We start from the raw sequence: 5000 nt of genomic DNA on the forward strand, positions 1-5000 counted from the left end.
TATTTCTCATTAAAATTAGGCCATGTTGTACATTGTGTTAACTGTGTCTGAAGTCTTTATCAGTGCCGAATGATAAATAGTTAAAATATTATTAATAATCCATTGATCACAGCGCCAAAAGGCACTGGTCTATAAATAATTAACTTGAGATTCTTTTGACAAGTGAGTTGTCTCAACCATGGATTTATATTTGGTATTGTTAATTTCATGGATGATTTGCTATAAATGCAGAAATATATTAACTTATTATCTCGTTTTCTAAGACTATCAAAAATTAATTTCCATAAATAATATTATTCTTACATTATGGCATTACATTACTGGTTATACTTTGTTATATTGGCTTTTTTTTTGTCATTTAGAATTTTGAAAAAAAATTAGATCGGTTTGGTGGCATTTATATCGTGGTAATCTTAACCCGTTGTTTGATAATTCCGTTGATTTTTATCCAGAATGAATTGTTTTCATAAAACAACAATAAAGCTGCGTAAGGCGATATTTATAGAATATCTCTAGACAGGCCCCAGTCATGAGCTAGAATATCACGCTCAGTTTTGTATCCAGATTGAAAATGTTTTGCGTTTGAATTTCTAAACGGAATACCAAACTCATAATGTTCTGAAGCAATCGGAGCACGAAGATTAGTATTGCATTTGGAACATTTAACCTTAAGTAATCAGAAAAGATTCACTCGTGTCCTTCCGATAATTATAATATTTAATGTTTAAAGAACAATCTGATGTGTTTTTGCTCTGTCTTAGGATCTGTTTAACATTCATATTAACTACGCTACTACCACATCATCTCATTCATCTGTGGTGTTTCATTCATCCTGTTTTGTTGATAAAGGGGAAACCCGACGCTCATTTGATCTGTTTTTGTAATTAAATTGAAGCTTACATTCAATTTCACATTATTATTTATTAATGTTTAAAAAGTGAAAACAATCATATTGTTGAGGGCAAATCTATGTATTGTAAAATGTCAATAATTATTAACAGTAATTGTTCTACATCAATAAGAATGGATTTGGTGTGTAGAGCCTACATACACAAGTACACACCGGATTTGGTCAAATTGGATGCCAATTAACATCAGAGAAAAATTTAGTTTAATCGTTTTTTAACATTTACCTATTCTTAGCATTGATGCAGTCGTTGCCTCTGGACTGCTTTCAGTTTCCCCCCGTCTGTTTATAATTAAATTATGTTGTCGCTTTATCAATCTGATGTGTTTTTGCTCTGTCTTAGACTCCTTCCGCACTAGGACAAAATTGTCCCAGGACAAATTTGTCCTGTCCCACTGGAGAAAACGGGTGTGTCTTTTTTACGAAACCCGCCGAAACCCGCCGAAACCCTGCGAAACCCGCCGAAACCCGCCGAAACCCGATGAAACCCGACGAATCCCGACAAAGTTATGGGAAGTAGGTGGCTGTGGGGAGTGAACCTAGAACTCAGGGAAGTGTACACCATTGGGGAGTGAACCTGGGACTGGGTTTCGGCGGGTTTCGTAAAAAAGAACCAGTGCTTTTTTACGAAACCCGCCGAAACCCGCCGAAACCCGGCAAAACCCGACAATATACAGCAAAGTTATGGGAAGTAGACAACTGTGGGGAGTGAACCCGAGACTCAGGGAAGTGTACACCAGTCGGGAGTGAACCTGAGACTAAGTTTATCGGCCGGTTTCGGCGGGTTTCGTAAAAAAGAATTAGTGCTTTATTACGAAACCCGCCGAAACCCGCCGAAACCCGACAATATCCGGCAAAGTTATGGGAGTTTGGCAACAGTGGGGGGTGATCCTGGGAGTCAGGGAATTGCACACCAGTGGGGAGTTAACCTGGGACTGTGTAAAAAGGATATCAGTGGGAAATAAACCTGGGACTAAAGGGAGATGGATACCATTGAAAGTTGAAGCCGGATATGGGAATTGAGTACCAGAGGAGAATGAACCTGACACTATAGAAGGTGGGCGCCAGTGGGGAGTGAACCTGGGATTCAGGGAATTGCACACCAGTGGGGAGTTAACCTGGGACTGTGTAAAAAGGATATCAGTGGGAAATAAACCTGGGACTAAAGGGAGATGGATACCATTGAAAGTTGAAGCCGGATATGGGAGTTTAGTACCAGAGGAGAATGAACCCGACACTATAGGAGATGGGCGCCAGTGTGGAGTGAACCTGGGACTCAGGGAAGTGCACACCAATTGGGAGTTAACCTTGGACTGTGGGAGATGGATAACTGTGGGTATCCGAGCCGAACTATAGGAGTTGGGTGCCAGAGGAGAATGAACCTGACACTATAGAAGGTGGGCGCCAGTGGGGAGTGAACCTGGGATTCAGGGAATTGCACACCAGTGGGGATTTAACCTGGGAATATGTAAAAAGGATATCAGTGGGAAATAAACCTGGGACTAAAGGGAGATGGATACCATTAAAATTTGAAGCTTGGTATGAGAGTTTGGTACCAGAGGAGAATGAACCTGACACTAAAGGAGGTGGGCGCCAGTGGGGAGTGAACCTGGGACTATGTAAACAGGATATCAGTGGGAAATAAACCTGTGACTAAAGGGAGATGAATACCATTGAAAGTTGAAGCCGGATATGAGAGCTTGGTACCAGAGGAGAATGAACCTGACAAAAAAGGGGGTGGGCGCCAGTGGGGAGTGAACCTGGGACTATGTAAACAGGATATCAGTGGGAAATAAACCTTGGACTAAAGGGACATGGATACCATTGAAAGTTGAAGCCGGATATAAGAGCTTGGTACCAGAGGAGAATGAACCTGACAAAAAAGGTGGTGGGCGCCATTGGGGAGTGAACCTGGGACTATGTAAACAGGATATCAGTGGGAAATAAACCTTGGACTAAAGGGACATGGATACCATTGAAAGTTGAAACCGGATATGAAAGTTTGGTACCAGAGGAGAATGAACCTGACACTATAGGGGGTGGGCGCCAGTGGGGAGTGAACCTGGGACTATGTAAAAAGGATATCAGTAGGAAATAAATCTGGGACTAAAGGGAGGTGGATACCATTGGGAGTTAAAGCCGGATTTGGGAGTTGGGTACCAGAGGAGAGAGAAACCTGACACTATAGGAGGTGGGCGCCAGTGGGGAGTGAACCTGGGACTATGTAAAAAGGATATCAGTGGGAAATAAACCTGGGACTAAAGGGAGATGAATACCATTGAAAGTTGAAGCCGGATATGAGAGTTTGGTACCAGAGGAGAATGAACCTGACACTATAGGAGGTGGACGCCAGTGGGGAGTGAACCTGGGACTATGTAAAAAGGATATGAGTGAGAAATAAACCTGGGACTAAAGGGAGATGAATACCATTGAAAGTTGAAGCCGGATATGAGAGTTTGGTACCAGAGGAGAATGAACCTGACACTATAGAAGGTGGGCGCCAGTGGGGAGTGAACCTGGGACTATGTAAAAAGGATATCAGTGAGAAATAAACCTGGGACTAAAGGGAGATGGATACCATTAAAATTTGAAGCTTGGTATGAGAGTTTGGTACCAGAGGAGAATGAACCTGACACTAAAGGAGGTGGGCACCAGTGGGGAGTGAACCTGGGACTATGTAAACAGGATATCAGTGGGAAATAAACCTGTGACTAAAGGGAGATGAATACCATTGAAAGTTGAAGCCGGATATGAGAGCTTGGTACCAGAGGAGAATGAACCTGACAAAAAAGGGGTGGGCGCCAGTGGGGAGTGAACCTGGGACTATGTAAACAGTGGGAAATAAACCTTGGACTAAAGTGACATGGATACCAATGAAAGTTGAAGCCGGATATAAGAGCTTGGTACCAGAGGAGAATGAACCTGACACTATAGGAGGTGGGCGCCAGTGGGGAGTGAACCTGGGACTATGTAAAAAGGATATCAGTGAGAAATAAACCTGGGACTAAAGGGAGATGAATACCATTGAATGTTGAAGCCGGATATGAGAGTTTGGTACCAGAGGAGAATGAACCTGACACTATAGGAGGTGGGCGCCAGTGGGGAGTGAACCTGGGACTATGTAAACAGGATATCAGTGGGAAAGAAACCTCGGACTAAAGGAGATGGATACCATTGAAAGTTGAAGCCGGATATGAAAGCTTGGTACCAGAGGAGAATGAACCTGACACAAAAGGGGGTGGGCGCCAGTGGGGAGTGAACCTGGGACTCAGGGAATTGCACACCAGTGGGGAGTTAACCTGGGAATATGTATAAAGGATATCAGTAGGAAATATATCTGGGACTAAAGGGAGATGTATACCATTGGGAGTTGAAGCCGGATTTATTTCCCACTGATATTCTTTTTTAGATATTCACAGGTTAACTCCCCACTGGGGTGCAATTCCCTGACTCCCAGGTTCACTCCCCACTGGCGTCCACCTTTTATAGTGTCAGGTTCATTCTCCTCTGGTACCCAACTCCTATAGTTCGGCTCGGATACCCACAGTTATCCATCTCCCACAGTCCCAGGTTAACTCCAAATTGGTGTGCACTTCCCTGAGTCCCAGGTTCACTCCCCTCTGGCGCCCACCCCCTTTTGTGTCAGGTTCATTCTCCTCTGGTACCAAGCTTTCATATCCGGCTTCAACTTTCAATGGTATCCATCTCCCTTTAGTCCGAGGTTTATTTCCCACTGATATCCTGTTTACATAGTCCCAGGTTCACTCCCCACTGGCGCCCACCTCCTATAGTGTCAGGTTCATTCTCCTCTGGTACCAAACTCTCATATCCGGCTTCAACATTCAATGGTATTCATCTCCCTTTAGTCCCAGGTTTATTTCTCACTGATATCCTTTTTACATAGTCCCAGGTTCACTCCCCACTGGCGCCCACCTCATTTAGTGTCAGGTTTCTCTCTCCTCTGGTACCCAACTCCCAAATCCGGCTTTAACTCCCAATGGTATCCACCTCCCTTTAGTCCCAGATTTATTTCCTACTGATATCCTTTTTACATAGTCCCAGGTTCACTCCCCACTGGCGCCCACCCCCTATA

At 43.7% G+C, this 5000-nt stretch overlaps 1 protein-coding gene across 9 annotated transcripts in view; it reads left to right on the top strand.

Annotated features, from left to right (window-relative positions):
• LOC144972631 (uncharacterized) overlaps positions 1 to 5000 on the top strand; it is a 90848-nt gene that overhangs the window by 70912 nt on the left and 14936 nt on the right. The window contains exon 1 of one of the 9 annotated variants that reach the window (XM_078914089.1): positions 35 to 162. The exons of 6 other annotated variants lie outside the window; for them this stretch is intronic. The gene's annotated coding sequence lies outside the window, so the exon portion shown is untranslated. Of the gene's footprint in view, positions 1 to 34; positions 194 to 562; positions 673 to 5000 lie in introns of those variants that run through there. 2 more of the 9 variants (XM_078914096.1, XM_078914090.1) reach the window with 2 other exon arrangements.

This window comes from Berghia stephanieae, chromosome 5 (assembly GCF_034508935.2).
Source record: "Berghia stephanieae isolate SIO BIC M18660-M18661 chromosome 5, UCSD_Bste_1.3, whole genome shotgun sequence".
Classification (NCBI taxonomy): Eukaryota; Metazoa; Mollusca; class Gastropoda; order Nudibranchia; family Aeolidiidae; genus Berghia; species Berghia stephanieae.